This window comes from Pelophylax lessonae (genome assembly GCF_965119305.1).
Source record: "Pelophylax lessonae genome assembly, chromosome: 12".
Lineage (NCBI taxonomy): Eukaryota > Metazoa > Chordata > Amphibia > Anura > Ranidae > Pelophylax > Pelophylax lessonae.
Genome location: NC_138779.1, coordinates 110,026,578 through 110,046,415, shown reverse-complemented (window position 1 = coordinate 110,046,415; position 19,838 = coordinate 110,026,578). Strand labels below are relative to the sequence as shown.

The 19,838-nt window shown below is 43.7% G+C and overlaps 1 pseudogene across 1 annotated transcript in view; it reads left to right on the top strand.

Moving 5' to 3' along the window:
- Window positions 1-627: 627 nt before the first annotated feature.
- Window positions 628-19,838, top strand: part of LOC309568899 — a 32,660-nt pseudogene continuing 13,449 nt past the window's right edge. The window contains exons 1-3 of the transcript in view: window positions 628-665; window positions 3,489-3,590; window positions 4,663-5,159. The product of the transcript in view is annotated as an uncharacterized misc_RNA (transcript). The remainder of the gene's footprint in view (window positions 666-3,488; window positions 3,591-4,662; window positions 5,160-19,838) is intronic.

The following is a 19,838-nucleotide window of genomic DNA, read 5'->3' as shown; positions in this document are numbered from 1 at the left end:
CCTTCGAAAGATTGCACATTCCATCCAGGGGTGGTGACTGGAACAAGACCCTACTCCAGCGCGATATGCGCTGAATTAGGCATCTTAGGGCCACCCCCCCAGGCCTAAATGAATTGGAGAGTTTCAGACCCTTTTTAGAGGGCTTCTCCTCTGGGCAAACAGATTAAAAACCTTGTAATTTGGATAGTGTAAAAAATGCCCCAAGTAGAAGAGTTTGGTTTTAGCAGTATCAAATTTGCTATGTAGCTCCCCCATTGAATGTTTTCTTCCTTTTCGCCCCACCCCCATGGTGTCTAGCCAAAGTTTGTTTTATTGACTCATTTATGACTGTCTTGCTGATTTTCAACTAAATTGTTAGATTCTGTAAGGAATGGTGGATGTACATTGCACCTTGAAATATTCCTCGCATTGTGCTATGGATCCCCCCATTTACCTGTTTTGTTCTATATGCATTTGCATAGAAACAAGATGTTTTTTTGTCTTTTTGCTTATTATTGTAAATGTGGTGGTGTAGCACACACTGTGGGGAGCGCATAATTTCCTTCCTCATTTAGTGACATGCCCAGCATAGGAAGGCCCCATAATCCTGGGGCAATTTAGCCACCTTGGGGAACTGTTACCACCATTATGGCCCAAATGAACTCCAGACAAGTTTCCAGTGTTTGGTAAGCACTTCCTGTATCGACTGTGTTCTTCCGATATGGCTGTCATCACGCAGGCCTCCCTGGCGCGTGCGCATTGACACCAGGGCGGGCCATGCAATCCAGCGAGCAGGGGCGTTTCCATAAGAAGATGCTTGGGACCATCGGGAGACGCCATTCCTCTCTGCCTGGAGGGTGGGAATGAGCGTCTCTTCAAACAGGATGGGAATTGCATTGCCCGCCCTTTCATCCATTGAAGCCCTGGACTTACCACAAGGGAATGGTTTCTGCCTAATGCAATTGGGGCATATGATTGTCGACCACATATCCCTGAAAAATCCCTCTTTCCCTTTCTCTCCTTTTGAGAGGAAAAAGCTTAACCATATACCAGAGGATTCCTCTCTGGGAGCCTGCACTTTGAGCTCACCTTTGGTTGCTTCCCACAGTGACAACATACTGGATGAGAATTCCTAGAAAAAATTATTTCAGGATCCCATGGACATTCCGGCTCAGGGTCCTTGCATGCACTATAGTGGAGAGGAAGGTGGCGCTCCCTGGTGGTGAGACAACACTACATATTTTTTGACTGAAAGTAAGTGTAAATGTGGCTCCCTATCAATACAGGAGATCATAATTGCAACAATACAGTCAATTATTTGTAACTCATTATGTTTGCAGAAGTGGGGATTTATTCCTTGAAAAAAATATTGTTGAGTCGTTGAAATGCGTTGGCATTCCTGTGTTACTTCAGCATCCACAGCAACCTTGCGACTTGGAAGGCAGCAACTGGAATCACCACTTTTTGAATCGTTCACCAATGACCTATGTTTTTACATGATTTTTGTACTATGTTCTACACGAATGTATGTCATTATGTCACTATGTCTTTTGAGACTTAAAAATAGTATTTTTAATGGCTTCTTGCATTTAATAAAAATGAAATATTTTTATTTATATTAGTTCATATTTTTGCCCATACAATCCCGCCCCCCCTTAAGAGGATAAACAATTTTGCAATGTCTTAGGGATGATGGCAATCGCTATTTGGAGTATCTAGAGACACCAAAAATCAGGGTTAAGTCTCCTTGCTCTTTCTCCAGCAATAGACTTGGCGATCTACATTCTCTTCAGGATACTCTCTAGCATCCCCTTTACTGACACCCATCAACTGACTCTTCTAGCTGCAGAAGTGGCCCCCCTCAGGTCAGCCCCCTTAACACAGATCTGTATTCACTGTACTGCAGATTTAGATCCTTCCAGTGTCTCCCCCTTCCAGTCAGCTTCAAAGGACCTCCGGGTTTACTTCCTCTCTAGATCTTTAGGCCTTCAGGTCAACTACCTGAGGCTGCATGGCACCTCTACAGAGGAGGGTCAGGTGCCCCCTCTCTCTGGGACTCCGCTATCCAGCTGAAAGACCCCAAGCACATGTGCTCCTGGCATTTATACATTACCCCAGCATGCACCAAGACACTTTCCTCTGCCAAATCACAAGGGCTGTACTAAACACCTGTGCACTTATTTGTCAGGTTTCCTCCCACTGTGCAATATTGCCTCCCTATTGGACCAGTGTGAAATGCTCTGCAGACAGAACAAGTTGCACCTGAGCACAATGAGCAGACCTCACTAACAGATCCTGCTCTCTGGTAGGCAGAGAACAATATAGATTTACCTGCAATCCCTCTGGTAAGCAGAAAGGATTCAAAGCTATACTCTCTCTCTAGCACCTACCTAGGAGCGTGCTACACTTACCTGAGTCCAACTCTATCCAGGGATGTCCACGAGGCCCTCCATCCAGGACTCTCCCTCCTGATTTTCCAAGACACTACAGCGTTGCCATTGGCTCACACTGCTGTCAATCAAAGTCAGTTAGCCATTCAGGAGAGAGAGGGGTTGGAGCTGAACCACAGGTCTATGTCTGAATGGACAAACAGAGCTGTGACTCGGCTCGGGTGCCCCCATAGCAAGCTGCTTGCTGTGGGGGCACTCAATAGGAGGGAGAGGCCAGGAGCAGGGAAGAGGGACCCGAGAAGAGGAGGATCCGGGCCACTCTGTGCAAATTCACTGCACAGAGGAGGTAAGTATAACATGTTTGTTATAAAAAATAAATAAATAAACAAGACTTTACAATCACTTTAACAGACTTAGGCCCGGTTTCCACTAGTGCGACTTCAAAGTTGTGCGTCTTCAATAGCGACTTTGTACTTTGATTTCTGTACGACTTGTGTACAACTTCTACAACGACTTGTTGCGACTACGACTTGTTGCGACTTTGATGTATGCGATTTGCACATACTAAGATTCCTTTTCCTGCTAGTGATGTAATTCCTTTTCCTGCAAGTGATGTAATTTCCTGTTTTGGAATAGTATTGTATGTTGCAGCAAACATGTTGGCTATGCAGTATGTTGGGGCAGCAGTCATTATGGCTGCTGTAGCAGCTGTTATTGATGAGGAAGAATAGGACCGTAGAAGGAGAAGGCATCGCTTCTGGATCCATCCTGTCATCTCCCAAAGGGTAGAGAGAGGCCAGTTAAGGATCCTTTATCATGACCTCCGTGCTCACGAAGACAAATTCTTTAATTACACACGGAGGTCAATTAAAAGGTGAGAACATATGTTTATGTCAACTTTTTAACAAAAATGTGTATAGGTATAGTCAGCATCAGGCCCGGACTGGCCATAGGGCCCTGGACCACCTGCTCCGTGGCCATCAGTTAATCAGGCCTTACAGTGGGAGAGGGAGCTATGCCGGTCTCGCTGAGCTGTGTATTTCTCTCTGTGTATGTCTCTATGTATGTTATTTTTACATGGATAATGTTGATAAATCCCATATATGTTTCTTTTTACAGTTTTGATGAATTGTTGGCTTTGCTCTCCAGACATCTAGAGCTACAAAACACAAGCTTCAGAAGGAGTATTCCGCCCATAGAAAGACTCATTATCACATTGAGGTAACTTTTCAAACCTACTTACCTCCTGAGGCATTTGGAGAGACACATAATTATGTAACCTATACATAGTTGTGGGTGTGATTATGTTTGCCATGTCTCTTTTCAACAGTGTCTTTCTCCTGCTCATCTTCTTCCTTAATTTCCTCAGGCACCTTCTTCCAAGCCAGCCCTCAAAAATTCCACTCGCCTGCTCGCATTTTGCGAGTGGAATGATGAGGATGGCGAGTAAGGGCTGTGCTGTAAGAAAAGGGTGGACCCGGGTGCAGAGCAGTGCGCCCTGAGCCCACCCATTGTGTGACAATAGCGAATGAATATTCTCTATTGTCACACGGATCCTCCTCCTGATCCTCCTCCTTTGGCCAAGGAGGAGGAGGAGGAGGAGGGAGACGTGGAGGATTGAGGAGAAGCCGCTGCTGAATCAGGTAAGTGCACGCTGGTCTCTCTGCACGCTGTGGCCACTCTGCATTTAAGGGGGCGCGCTGTGGGCACTCTGCATTGAAAGGGGGCATGCTGTGGGCACTCTGCATTGAAAGGGGGCACGGTGTGGTCACTCTACTTTGAAAGGGGGCACGCTGTGGTCACTCTGCATTTAAGGGGGCACGCTGTGGGCACTCTAAAGTTGTTGTTGTTGTTGTTAATATTTTTTTGTAACTTAATTCTGAATAAAACATTTAACAGTGTAATTTTATGAGATATTTTACGAGGGCGTGTTTTGGGGCGGAGCAGGGTAGGGTTTGGGTGGGGCAACAAGTGGCGAGTAACTCTTAAGGCCTGGCTAGTAGCTCATGACTTGAAATTTTGGGCCAGTTTATGCATCATTCTAACATTATTTTTTTAATTTTAGGTACAAGGCAAGTGGACATTCCTTTTCAAGTTTACACTATGAGTTCTTGGTTGGCAAAACTACTGCCAGCAATATTATCCATGATACTTGCAGAGCCATCTGGAATGTTCTTAAGGATTTGGTCCTGAAGAAACCCACTACAGAAGACTGGTGCAAGATAGCAGAATATTTCTGGGACCACTGAAATTTTCCAAATTGTGTTGGTGCAATTGACGGAAAACACATCAGAATAGTGAAGCCCATTGGCAGTGGAAGTAAATTCTTCAACTACAAAAAATACTTTTCTTTTGTCTTACTAGCAGTGGCTGATGCCAAATACTGTTTTAGCTATGTAGACATAGGTTCATATGGAAGCAGCTCAGACTCGAGCATATTTGCGAGATCCACATTCGGAAGAATGTTGAGGGAAGATGGACTTCAGCTGCCACCGGACTGTTCACTACCAGGGACAAACGGACCGCCACAGCCATTTGTTTTTGTTGGAGATGAGGCTTTTGCTCTCAGTCATCATCTATTAAGGCCCTATTCAAATCGGTCTCTGACTGTGGACTAAAGAGTTTTCAACTACCGCTTAACCAGGGCAAGACGAGTAGTTGAATGCGCTTTTGGAATTTTAGCTAACAAGTGGAGGTTCCTGCATACAGCTATCAATTTAAAAATGGATAATGCAATATGTGCAGTCAAAGCAGCATGTGTTCTTCACAACTATGTTGCACTTCGTGATGGTACATTCATGAAGATTCCAGCATGAATGACATGGAGGGTGCACGTTTGAGTGCCAGTAGGGGCACAAGCAATGGTGCCACTGTGCGTGAGGGATTCACATCCTTTTTCATGTCTGCTGCTGGTTCTGTCCCCTGGCAGCAGGACGCTATTTCATAATGTATCACACATTCCAACACAGTCCAATTTTGAATAAAATTAGTTCTGTTATGTTTTCCTTATATTTCTGTGCAATTTTAACCAAAGTCTGTATATAGTTCCATTTCTAGATATAATAAAACTACATTGCTTTACCTTATGTTTTTCTGTTTTCTCCTGTAGATATACTTATATAGCATAACAGACATTAATGAAAGTACTATAGAAGAAAAAAAAAATCAAAACAAAAACCACAGAGTATGTAACAAGAGTATTTTTTTTTTTTTTACAGAAATGTAAAAAAAATAAACTTTCTTTAGAATAACATCACAAATGTTTTGGATATACCAGCACCAAAACAACCAAAAAATAAATTAACATGTAAAGGTTTTTTTATGCCCAATAACACCAAAAAAAAAAAACCTTACAACTCCTGGTGATGGGCCAGATGGGCCAGGGTAATCTGTTGATGCTCCCTGACAGTATTGCCTTTCCGGGAAAGGCGTAACCTGCGTGGGTGCAGGTTGGTATGGTCTTGGTGTGCCAAGGGTGGAGGCAATAGGGGGTGGTATTGGGTGCAACATGCGGGGCCTGGAGGGATTTAGCATGTTGCCATACTCATCATAGTATGGGCGGTTTATTTGCTGCCCATACGGTGAACTTGGTGGTGGTGGTCGGTACTGGTAATAGGGGGGATATGTGTGGTGGGGCGGCGTTTCCATACACGCTGCTGAACTTGTTGTTGCCTCCCCAACCACAAAAGATTGCGCGGTTGACATTAAAGCCATCCTGAGCGCATATTTGCTCTCTGGGGGGACCTTCTTACACATCCCTAAAAGGACTGTCATAAAAGCAGTGTCTTCACACATGCTTTTTTCATTTGGGTGTTCATCTCTTTGACCACCTTCAAAACCTGCTCCATGGGTTTCCCACCCCTAGCACTCGCCCTTGAAGAAGACCTTGAAGAAGACCTTCGTGAAGGCTTGATATTACTGTACTTGCGTTTTTACTACATTATTGAGGTGAGGGCACTGAGATCACTGAGAGCACTAAGGTGATTGGGAAGAGGCTTGAAAACTCTTGTAAAGAGGAAGTCGCACATATTTCACGTTTATGAACTATACTAACATAATTTTTTCTATTTGATTATTATAATTTTTTGATTACTGTTTAGTACATTCATACACTGATGATACACGTTTTATTTTTATGTAATTATTTTTATGCAATCATTTGAGTGAAGTGGTAGCACTGCATCTCTATTTTTGTTTAGTTTTAGTGATTGGTTGAACACCACTTGATGCATACTGCAACCTAATATTGATGTCACACAAATCTATATTTATACTTATGATTTGTCTGAATTAGAGCACAAGTGGTAGCGCATGAGTTATACACCATTATACAGCCCTAATTAACTCCTTATTCTCCTTATTTATTCAATTATTTTTTCCTGCTGATATTTTTTTTTTCTATTTCGTTATCCATTAATATAACTTTTTTTGTTTCTTTGTTTTTGTTTGCTGATATTTTTACATGTTTAACTTATACATAGGGTTGAGCGAACACCTAGATGTCCGTGTTCGACGGGTTCGGCCGAACTTTAAAAAAAAGTCCGGGTCCGTGTCCCGGACTTTTACCGAACTTTTCCCGGACACCGAACCCCATTGAAGTCAATGGGGACCCGAACTTTAAGGCACTAAAATGGCTCTAAAACACCAAAGGAAAGGGCTAGAGTGCTGCAAATGGCAGCAAAACGTAATTAAGAGCATGGCAAGTGCTCTGCAAACAAATGTGGATAGGGAAATAACTTAAAACAACAAAAAAAAACAGAAAAATAAAACAATGTTCTTCTTCATCTCTGAAGGACGAGGCCCATATGGAGTAGGAGGGAGGTTGAGGTGGTGGTGGATGTGGCGGTGACTAGACATATGCCGGTTTTCGGTAATTCGATATATCGCGGTATTGCATAGCCACGGTATTGTTATTGTGGCATTTTTAAAATACCGAGTTTCTCTGTCAAGTCTGCCTGACTTGTGAATTGATACATTTCAGTGAGCTGGATGACTCATTCACTCACTCAGCTAACACCTTTCAGCATTAAGTCTCCTAACTATAAACAAAAATGATTACATTTGTATCTTTTCCTTCCCTCTGCCAGGGAGAAAGGAAGTTTAACCTCTTAAAGACTGGATCTTTTTCTGACACTTGCTGCTTGCAAGTTAAAATCAGTTTTTTTTTTGCTAGAAAAGTACTTAGAACCCCCAAACATTTTATATATTTTTTTAGCAGAGACCCTACAGAATAAAATGGCGATTGTTGTAATATTTTATGTCACACTGTATTTGCGCAGCAGTCTTTCAAACGCAATGATTAGACTTTAATGAATAAAAAAAAAAAAAAAAACGTAACAGTAAAGTTATCCCAATTTTTTTTTTTTTTGTTACACAGAGAATCGTGAGAGAATCGTGATCTTTATTCCAAGCTAAAAAATCGTGATTCTCATTTTGGCCAGAATCGTGCAGTTCTAATAAATATATATATACACACACACACGCCTAGCAGCCCACATTACATTATTATATAGCCATCAAGCAGTGTCTGGCCTACCTGGTGATGACTGGTCCTGGCGCTCTGATCCGATGGCCTGGTCTTTAAAGGGGCAAATCCTTGCGATCCAGAAGTGGTTAAACCTGCAGGAGGACCGGTGTTTTTATCTATTAATGACTTTACTATTGCTTTAGGCCTGGTTCACATGTATGCGGGTTGGTGGTTCACATGTATGCGGGTTGGCGGTTCACATGTATGCGGGTTGGCGGCCCACATTTGCACAGGCATAGCAGCCCATTGATTTGAACGGGCTGCTATGCCCTCATTTTCCGCAGAAAAAAGGTGCATGCAGCATTTTTTTTAAATTCAGTGGCCTTGAAATCCATCCTGCTTTTGCACCATGCGACTAACCTGCAGTTCCTGCTCTGGCAAGCTTTCTGCATTTTTTGTATACGTGGGCACGGCATTTAAAAATAAACAGTTTGCGTGTGCAGCAACGGCAGGTAAGTCGCATGGTGCAAAAGAAGGATGGATTTCATGGCCACTGCATTTTTTTAAATTCTGCATGCACCTTTTTTCAGCTGAAAACGCAGGCATAGCAGCTCAAGCCCATTCACATCAATGGGCTGCTATGCCTGTGCAAATGTGGGCCCCCAACCCGCATACATGTGAACCAGGCCTAAAGCAATAGTAAAGTCATTAATAGATAAAAACACCGGTCCTCCTGCAGGTTTAACCAATTAATGACTTTACTATTGCTTTAGGCCTGGTTCACATGTATGCGGGTTGGGGGCCCACATTTGCACAGGCATAGCAGCCCATTGATGTGAATGGGCTTGAGCTGCTATGCCTGCGTTTTCAGCTGAAAAAAGGTGCATGCAGAATTTAAAAAAATGCAGTGGCCATGAAATCCATCCTTCTTTTGCACCATGCGACTTACCTGCCGTTGCTGCACACGCAAACTGTTTATTTTTAAATGCCGTGCCCACGTATACAAAAAATGCAGAAAGCTTGCCAGAGCAGGAACTGCAGGTTAGTCGCATGGTGCAAAAGCAGGATGGATTTCAAGGCCACTGAATTTTAAAAAAATGCTGCATGCACCTTTTTTCTGCGGAAAATGAGGGCATAGCAGCCCATTCAAATCAATGGGCTGCTATGCCTGTGCAAATGTGAACCACCAACCCGCATACATGTGAACCAGGCCTAAAGCAATAGTAAAGTAATTTATAAACAACACCTCCTTCAGGTTTAACCACTTCTTGACCACAAGGATTTGCCCTCTTAATGACCAGGCCATCGGATCGGAGCCGAGCGCCAGAACCAGTTATCACCAGTTAGGCCAGACACTGCTTGATGACCTATTTTAGGCCTGGTTCACAGAGTCTGTACTGACTGACTATATAATAATGTGCATAAGTGAACCAAAGCCCCTAAATTCAGCAATGAAATTGAAGTGAGGTGGAAATTTAATAATTTAAATTTAATAATAGAATACCGTGATAATACCGTATACCGTGGCAAAACCTTAATCAATTAATCGCAGCATGAAAATCTGATACCGTCACAAGCCTAGCGGTGACATAGGCGTGCGCACAGGGTGTGCTGGGTGTGCCTGGGCACACCCTAATCACCTAGGGCACATAGCATTGCCAGTGAGGAGATGGGAAAGATCTCCCTGGGACCTGCTCTGCTCTATTTCTCCTTGCCTACAGGTACATGGCCCCGATACATTACTCTCCCTGCTGGCAAACACATGCATGTGTATTTCAACTTTGGGGTGCACACCTTAATGCAATAGGCTGCGCACACCTATGGGCGGTGTAGGTGGAAGCGGCGGTGGAGGAGGACCAGGGCCGGATTAACAGCATCATGGGCTTGGTGCTGAGGATTTTGAAGGGCCTTAAGGGCCGTGCCTTGCCATGCACCCAGAGGAGGAAGGGTGCAGCCATGCATGCCTAATTCAACATGGGATGCTGTCTCTGAAGCCCATAAACACATCCATGCATCGCCAACTGTCCCTCCTTGTCCGGCCTTCACGCTGTGTGGGGAGGTTCTGAGGGTGCTGCCTGGGGAAGCGAGCATAGAAGCCAGACTTCTGTGTTTACAAGTGACAGAAGAGCGGTAACAGTGAATATGGCCAACCCGGGGCCTATATAAAAGGTAGGGGCCTGGAGCTGCAGCTCCAATAGCCCCTACATTAATCTGGCCCTGAGGAGGAGGACGAGGTAGCCAACACTGCTTCTTTTCAAAAATTTTAAATGAGGGTACACCCCAAAAGAGTGAGAAAGAGCAAAAATGGAACAATGGGTGGGTAAGGTCGGTATCCATTGCTATTCTGCATAAGGTACGGAAAAGTCCCGTGGGATCCATGCCTGGTTCATTTTAATGAACGTGAGCTTGTCCACATTGTCTCTGGACAGGCGGCTGCGCTTGTCTGTTATAACGCCCCCAGCCGTGCTAAATACCCGTTCAGATAATACACTGGCTGCAGGGCACGCCAGCACCTCCAAGGCGTAAAGGGCAAGCTCAAGCCATGTGCCCAATTTGGAGACCCAGAAGTTGAAGGGGGCAGACCCGTCATTCACTACATGTAGGCGTGTGCACACATACTGCTCCACCATGTTGGTAAAATGCTGCCTCCTGCTAAGACGTTCCATCTGAGCTGCTGGTGCTGCTGTTTGTTGTGGCGTGCTGACAAAGCTTTTCCACATTTCGGCCATGCTAACCCTGCCTTCTGAGGTGCTGGCGGTGCCCTGGTTGCGTTGGCGACCTCCTCCTCCTCCTCCTCTGCCTTGTGCTTCCACTGTGGCCCCGCTGTCAGATGGGAATGCCAGCAGCATGGCGTCTACCAGCGTGCGCTTGTACTCGCGCATCTTGCGATCGCGCTCCAGTGAGTGAATTAAGGACGGTACTTTGTCCTTGTAACGGGGATCCAGCAGCGTGGCCACCCAGTAATCAGCACAAGTTAGAATGTGGGCAACTCGGCGGTCGTTGTGGAGACACTGCAGCATGTAATCGCTCATGTGTGCCAGGCTGCCCAGAGGCAACGAAAGGCTGTCCTCTGTGGGAGGTGTATCGTCCGTGTCCTCTGTATCCCCCCAGCCACGCACCAGTGATGGCCATGAGCTGGCCTGGGTGCCACCCTGCTGTGAACATGGTTCCATCTCCTCCTCCAGCTCCTCCTCCTCCTCATCCTCCAGAACTGTGCCCCTGCTGGACAATTGCGTCCCTGGCGTTTGCGTGTGCAGGAACCCACCCTCGGAGCCCCTTGCGAATGACTGCCCTGAAAGCCTTGGAAATGTTACCTCTTCATCCTCCTCCTCCTCCTCATCCTGTGCCACATCCTCTTCCATCATCGCCCGAATTGTTTTTTCAAGGAGGCATAGAAGTGGGATAGTTAAGCTGAGAACGGCGTCATTGCCACTGGCCATGTTGGTGGAGTACTCAAAACAGCGCAACAAGGCACACAGGTCTAGCATGGAGGCCCAGTTAAATTAAATAGCGGAATAGAAAATATGATCCAAAAAAAGTGTATGTATATCACACGTACACAACCACACTGGGCCCCAATTACTATTGTTTGTACCCCTAAAAGGCTAGATGAGGAGTAGGGGGAGTATGGAACAGGCAGCACCCTCAAACCTTCAGAAGTATGAGATGAACCCCAACAACTTGGAAAGGTGGATCTCTCTCACACGTACCGACACAGACTATCCCGCAATTCAATTGATCCTCAAAGGTTTTTATTGAATAGCGGAATAGGAAATATGATCAAAAAAAGTGTATGTATCTCGCACGTACACAACCACACTAGGCCCCAATTACTATTGTTTGTACCCCTAAAAGGCTAGATGAGGAGTAGGGGGGGTATGGAACAGGCAGCACCCTCAAACCTTCAGAAGTATGAGATGAACCCCAACAACTTGGAAAGGTGGATCTCTCTCACACGTACCGACACAGACTATCCCCCAATTTAACTGATCCCCAAAGGTTTTTGATTAAATAGCGGAATAGAAAATATGATCCCAAAAAAGTGTATGTATATCACACGTACACAACCACACTGGGCCCCAATTACTATTGTTTGTACCCCTAAAAGGCTAGATGAGGAGTAGGGGGAGTATGGAACAGGCAGCACCCTCAAACCTTCAGAAGTATGAGATGAACCCCAACAACTTGGAAAGGTGGATCTCTCTCACACGTACCAACACAGACTATCCCCCAATTTAACTGATCCCCAAAGGTTTTTGATTAAATAGCGGAATAGAAAATATGATCCAAAAAAAGTGTATGTATATCACACGTACACAACCACACTAGGCCCCAATTACTATTGTTTGTACCCCTAAAAGGCTAGATGAGGAGTAGGGGGAGTATGGAACAGGCAGCACCCTCAAACCTTCAGAAGTATGAGATGAACCCCAACAACTTGGAAAGGTGGATCTCTCTCACACGTACCGACACAGACTATCCCGCAATTCAATTGATCCTCAAAGGTTTTTATTGAATAGCGGAATAGGAAATATGATCAAAAAAAGTGTATGTATCTCGCACGTACACAACCACACTAGGCCCCAATTACTATTGTTTGTACCCCTAAAAGGCTAGATGAGGAGTAGGGGGGGTATGGAACAGGCAGCACCCTCAAACCTTCAGAAGTATGAGATGAACCCCAACAACTTGGAAAGGTGGATCTCTCTCACACGTACCGACACAGACTATCCTCCAATTTAACTGATCCCCAAAGGTTTTTGATTAAATAGCGGAATAGAAAATATGATCCCAAAAAAGTGTATGTATATCACACGTACACAACCACACTAGGCCCCAATTACTATTGTTTGTACCCCTAAAAGGCTAGATGAGGAGTAGGGGGAGTATGGAACAGGCAGCACCCTCAAACCTTCAGAAGTATGAGATGAACCCCAACAACTTGGAAAGGTGGATCTCTCTCACACGTACCGACACAGACTATCCCGCAATTCAATTGATCCTCAAAGGTTTTTATTGAATAGCGGAATAGGAAATATGATCAAAAAAAGTGTATGTATCTCGCACGTACACAACCACACTAGGCCCCAATTACTATTGTTTGTACCCCTAAAAGGCTAGATGAGGAGTAGGGGGGGTATGGAACAGGCAGCACCCTCAAACCTTCAGAAGTATGAGATGAACCCCAACAACTTGGAAAGGTGGATCTCTCTCACACGTACCGACACAGACTATCCCCCAATTTAACTGATCCCCAAAGGTTTTTGATTAAATAGCGGAATAGAAAATATGATCCCAAAAAAGTGTATGTATATCACACGTACACAACCACACTGGGCCCCAATTACTATTGTTTGTACCCCTAAAAGGCTAGGAGTAGGGGGAGTATGGAACAGGCAGCACCCTCAAACCTTCAGAAGTATGAGATGAACCCCAACAACTTGGAAAGGTGGATCTCTCTCACACGTACCAACACAGACTATCCCCCAATTTAACTGATCCCCAGAGGTTTTTGATTAAATAGCGGAATAGAAAATATGATCCCAAAAAAGTGTATGTATATCACACGTACACAACCACACTAGGCCCCAATTACTATTGTTTGTACCCCTAAAAGGCTAGGAGTAGGGGGAGTATGGAACAGGCAGCACCCTCAAACCTTCAGAAGTATGAGATGAACCCCAACAACTTGGAAAGGTGGATCTCTCTCACACGTACCAACACAGACTATCCCCCAATTTAACTGATCCCCAAAGGTTTTTGATTAAATAGCGGAATAGAAAATATGATCCCAAAAAAGTGTATGTATATCACACGTACACAACCACACTAGGCCCCAATTACTATTGTTTGTACCCCTAAAAGGCTAGGAGTAGGGGGAGTATGGAACAGGCAGCACCCTCAAACCTTCAGAAGTATGAGATGAACCCCAACAACTTGGAAAGGTGGATCTCTCTCACACGTACCAACACAGACTATCCCCCAATTTAACTGATCCCCAGAGGTTTTTGATTAAATAGCGGAATAGAAAATATGATCCCAAAAAAGTGTATGTATATCACACGTACACAACCACACTAGGCCCCAATTACTATTGTTTGTACCCCTAAAAGGCTAGGAGTAGGGGGAGTATGGAACAGGCAGCACCCTCAAACCTTCAGAAGTATGAGATGAACCCCAACAACTTGGAAAGGTGGATCTCTCTCACACGTACCAACACAGACTATCCCCCAATTTAACTGATCCCCAAAGGTTTTTGATTAAATAGCGGAATAGAAAATATGATCCCAAAAAAGTGTATGTATATCACACGTACACAACCACACTAGGCCCCAATTACTATTGTTTGTACCCCTAAAAGGCTAGGAGTAGGGGGAGTATGGAACAGGCAGCACCCTCAAACCTTCAGAAGTATGAGATGAACCCCAACAACTTGGAAAGGTGGATCTCTCTCACACGTACCAACACAGACTATCCCCCAATTTAACTGATCCCCAGAGGTTTTTGATTAAATAGCGGAATAGAAAATATGATCCCAAAAAAGTGTATGTATATCACACGTACACAACCACACTAGGCCCCAATTACTATTGTTTGTACCCCTAAAAGGCTAGGAGTAGGGGGAGTATGGAACAGGCAGCACCCTCAAACCTTCAGAAGTATGAGATGAACCCCAACAACTTGGAAAGGTGGATCTCTCTCACACGTACCAACACAGACTATCCCCCAATTTAACTGATCCCCAAAGGTTTTTGATTAAATAGCGGAATAGAAAATATGATCCCAAAAAAGTGTATGTATATCACACGTACACAACCACACTAGGCCCCAATTACTATTGTTTGTACCCCTAAAAGGCTAGATGAGGAGTAGGGGGAGTATGGAACAGGCAGCACCCTCAAACCTTCAGTATGAGATTGTGTTCACTGTACCCCACAAAGATTGAGTTTACTGCACCCCACAATGATTGTGTTCACTGCACCCCACAAAGATTGTGTTCACTGCACCTCACAAAGATTGTGTTCACTGTACCCCCCAAAGATTGTGTTCACTGCACCCCACAAAGATTCTGTTCACTGTACCCCACAAAGATTGTGTTCACTGCACCCCAAAAAGATTGTGTTCACTGCACCCCAAAAAGGATGTTGTTCACTGCACCCCAAAAAGGATGTTGTTCACTCCACCCCAAAAAGATTGTGTTCACTGCACCCCACAAAGATTGTGTTCACTGCACCCCAAAAAGATTGTGTTCACTGCACCCCAAAAATGATTTTGTTCACTGCACCCCAAAAAGGATTTTGTTCACTGCACCCCAAAAAGGATGTTGTTCACTCCACCCCAAAAAGATTGTGTTCACTGCACCCCAAAAAGATTGTGTTCACTGCACCCCACAAAGGATTTTGTTCACTGCACCCCAAAAAGATTGTGTTCACTGCACCCCAAAAAGGATGTTGTTCACTGCACCCCAAAAAGGATTTTGTTCACTGCACCCCAAAAAGATTGTGTTCACTGCACCCCACAAAGGATTTTGTTCACTGCACCCCACAAAGATTGTGTTCACTGCACACCAAAAAGGATTGTGTTCACTGCACCCCAAAAAGATTTTGTTCACTGCACCCCAAAAAGATTGTGTTCACTGCAGCCCAAAAAGATTGTGTTCACTGCAGCCCAAAAAGATTGTGTTCACTGCAGCCCAAAAAGATTGTGTTCACTGCAGCCCAAAAAGATTGTGTTCACTGCAGCCCAAAAAGATTGTGTTCACTGCAGCTCACACACAGAAAAATGGATGTGGATCACTGACACCTGCCTATCTCCAATCCCACACCACACAGCAATATCGATTGTAGTTTGTAGAACACAGTTTCCCTAAAATTCAGCAGACTCTGTCCCTAACAGGATTGAGAAGAGATCGTAGATCAGGATTGAGTGCAGACCCCACCCCCCACACAGCAATATCGATTGTAGTTTGTAGAAGACACTGACCCTATATAATTCAGCAGACTCTATCCCTAAAATGCCTACAACTCGCCCTGCCTAAACACTCCGACCTGTCCCTCAATTCTATCCGGACACAAATGGTTTTTTCCTGCCTATCTTTCCCTAATCAGCAGCCAGCACGTTGATGTGTGCTCTGTCCCTGAATCTAAGCAGCATAATGACGCCGCTGCGGCTGCCTCGAACTTATAAAGACTTGGTCACATGCTTCAGACGGCCAATCACAGCTACTGAGACATTTGCAGGCATGGCTGGGATGGCTTAAGGCACACCAGTTAAACGATTGTTGATTGGCTGTTGAAAGCCCGCCATGAAAAGAGCGCCAAAGCATGCAAAACCCGGAAATAAAACGACCGAACACGGATTTTTACCCGAACATACAGTAAAGTGTCCGTGTCCGTGTTCGGGTACAAAAAATCCAATTATTCGGTACGAACACGAATAATACAGTCCGTGTTCGCTCAACACTACTTATACATTATCTCACAAAAGTGAGTACGCCCCTCACAATTTTTTAAATATTTTATTTTATCTTTTCATGTGAGAACACTGAAGATATGACACTTGGCTACAATGTAAATACAGCTTGTATAACAGTGTAAATTTGCTATCCCCTCAAAATAACACACAGCCAATAATGTCTAAATCGCTGGCAAAAAAAGTGAGTACATCCCTATATGAAAATGTCCAAATTGGGCCCAAAGTGTCAATATTTTGTGTGGCCACCATTTTTTTCCAGCACTGCCTTAACCCTCTGGGGCATGGAGTTCACCAGAGCTTCACAGGTTGTCCCTGGAGTCCTCTTCCACGACATCACGGAGCTGGTGGATGTTAGAGACCTTGTGCTCGTCCTCCTTCCATTTGACGATGCCCCACAGATGCTCAAAAGGGTTTAGGTATGGAGACATGCTTGGCCAGCTCATCACCTTTACCCTCAGCTTCTTTAGCAAGGCAGTGGTTGTCTTGGAGGTGTGTTTGGGGTCGTTATCATGTTGGAATACTGCCCTCCAGCCCAGTCTCCAAAGAGAGGGTATCATGCTCTGCTTCAGTATGTCACAGTACATGTTGGCATGCATGGGTCCCTCAATGAACTGTAGCTCCCCAGTGTCGGCAGCACTCATGCAGCCCCAGACCATGACACTCCCACCACCATGCTTGACTGTAGGCAAGACACACTTGTCTTTGTACTACTCACCTGGTTGCCATCACACACGCTTGACACCATCTGAACCAAATAAGTTTATCTTGGTCTCATCAGACTACAGGACATGGTTCCAGTAATCCATGCCCTTAGTCTGCTTGTTTTCCACAAACTGTTTGCGGGCTTTCTTGTGCATCATCCTTACAAGAGGCTTCCTTCTGGGATGACAGCCATGCAGACCAATTTGATGCAGTGTGTGACGTATGGGCTGAGCACTAACAGGCTGACCCCCCACCCCACTAATGAGTCACATGCCACCGGGGAGGGAAAATGGCTAATTGGGCCCAATTTGGACATTTCACTTAGGGGTGTACTCACTTTTGTTGCCAGCTGTTTAGACATTAATGGCTGTGTGTTGAGTTATTTTGAGGGGACAGCAAATTTACACTGTTATACACGCTGTACACTCACTACTTTACAAAACTGAAAAAAACAACTTTTTTTTTTTTTTTTTAAATACCTTTGTAATGCTTTGTACCAGAATAATCATTTTAGTTTAATTTTAAGTAGGACAAATGACCGAATATAATGCACACTTTTGATCTACAGTAATACTATCGATTTTTAAACTAACCTGGTCAAAAAGAGAAAAAGAGTGTCTTGTTTAGTTTTGTCAGATTTAAAGCTGTAGTAAACAGCAGCCTTCTAAAAAAGCGGTGTGCTGTTACTGCTGACAGGGCTTCCATCTTCGCCAGGTCTTCTTTCCGGGTTCGTGTGTTCCACCCATCTGATTGGCCGAGCCGCAATGATGTCACTCTCGTACACGTGCACAGGAGTCATGGCTGGGACAAAGAACTCCAAAGGGATCGCATGTGTATGCCATCCCTTGAGAGCGCATGTGCTGGTGACGTCACTGGCTGCATGCAGTGTAAAAATATCTTAAACAGTACAAATTTAGGAAATATTCACTGTATCTACAGGTAAGCCTTATTATAGGCTTACCTGTGGATACAAGTTTAAAAAAATAATTTACTACCACTTTAATTGTCTAAGGATTGCAGAAAAAAAATAATGGTTGCAAGACAATAATTACAAAAAAAAAGCCTTGCATGTCTTTAAAAAACAATATACTGTATATACAGTATATTATCTTGTTATCTTAAGTAATGACAAAGTTATCACCGAATAAACAGGTCCACATCCGAAATGTAAAAATTGCTCTGGTCCATAGGGGGTGAACAGGTGTGAGAGGTGATGTGGTAAAAATTATATATACAGTATATATATATATATATACACAGTCTATACACACCCAAGTTTTTTTTTTTTTTTTTAAACATAACACATTTTTTATTAGGCAAAAGGAAAACACCTGTAACACCGATAATATATTTGTCAAATAAGGTGTCTGCTGCATCAATAAATACGGTATATACTGAATTAACATAGAACATAGTAAAAAGTCACTTATAAAAAAAGGAATTGCGGGGGGTAGCGCAGTATGCCCAAAACCACCAGGGCTGAAAGGGAAAAGCATGAACATAGAAAGAAAAATAAAGTAAAAGGACACACAAGTGGTAAAGATAAAGAAAGAGGGGTGAGACATATGTGTGTGTGTGTTCCACGTCCAGGTTAAGGACCACCAACTGTGGTGTATGTGTCAAGATGAACTATAGTGTTCCATGCCTGCAAAACAGCCCTGTTGGCACTCTCGTCTATTATGAATGCTTGGTCATTAAGTTTTTATTCTTTCTAAGTCTATAAAGAGAATCAAGATAGACCAGAGGTTGTCAAAATTGTATTTGCATGTTTGAGAGCTGGGCCATAAGGCATTCCATATGCAGAAGGTGGAAAACTTCTGAAAGCCATTCTTTACTGGTAGAAGATGTGTTCTTTATTTTTTTGCTGGGCTAGTGCTGGGGCATTCTGACCCTTAGGCGAAGCCCTGAAGATTATAGATAGGATTGTTATTGTAGGTGTGGGGAGAATGGATTTTGTTCAATAGGAGATGGTACAATAAGGAAATGGTATTGGCTATTTTTTCATTTTCGTGTAGCTCAGCTAAATCTCTTATCAAAAATGTCCCAAGCCTGGACAATACAAACTAAATGAGTGTAAAAAACCTTCTGTCCTTTTCCTGTATCTACACCACCTACTAATATCCACCAATCAAATATAGATTTGTGATCAATTTGGTAATAAATCTTAAATACTACAGGAAGCAGCTAGCACCAATATGCGTCCATCCACCTGTACAAATGCAAAGAAATGTATAATATCTCATAAGAGTGCAGCTCTATCCTTCAATAAATCAAGTGCATAAATAATAAAAGTGACCATACTTCAATGAATAAAGTGCATAAATCAACAATTTTCATAAAACATATACAATATATATATATATATATATATATATATATATATATATATATAAAAAATCAATCAAAGTAAGTCCATCTTTCGAAAAAGTCCATAAAATAAGAAATGTCCAACCTCTGTAAATAGTGCAGTCCCATACACCAAAGGAATCTTGAATATTTGACATTTATCACAACAGTGCCCTTCAGTGGGTGTCCTCTCACCTGCTTAGACAGACCTCGCTAACTACAGGAGAAAGCCCATTGGGCGCAACGCTTGAGGTAGGTGGTGACGTAATCATGCTGGTCGGAGCTGTAGACGTCGATATTGATACTGAGATATATGCGTTTTTTTTACTTCTGAAATGTGAGTGTATTCTATATTTTAATAAAAACATTTATAAGGGATCTGCACTATGGTCTCTTCCTCTTGCTATCTATATGAGTGACACCATGCTGAGAGCTGCAGTCCAGGACTGATCAACCAGGGGAGCAGTGCCACTATAGTA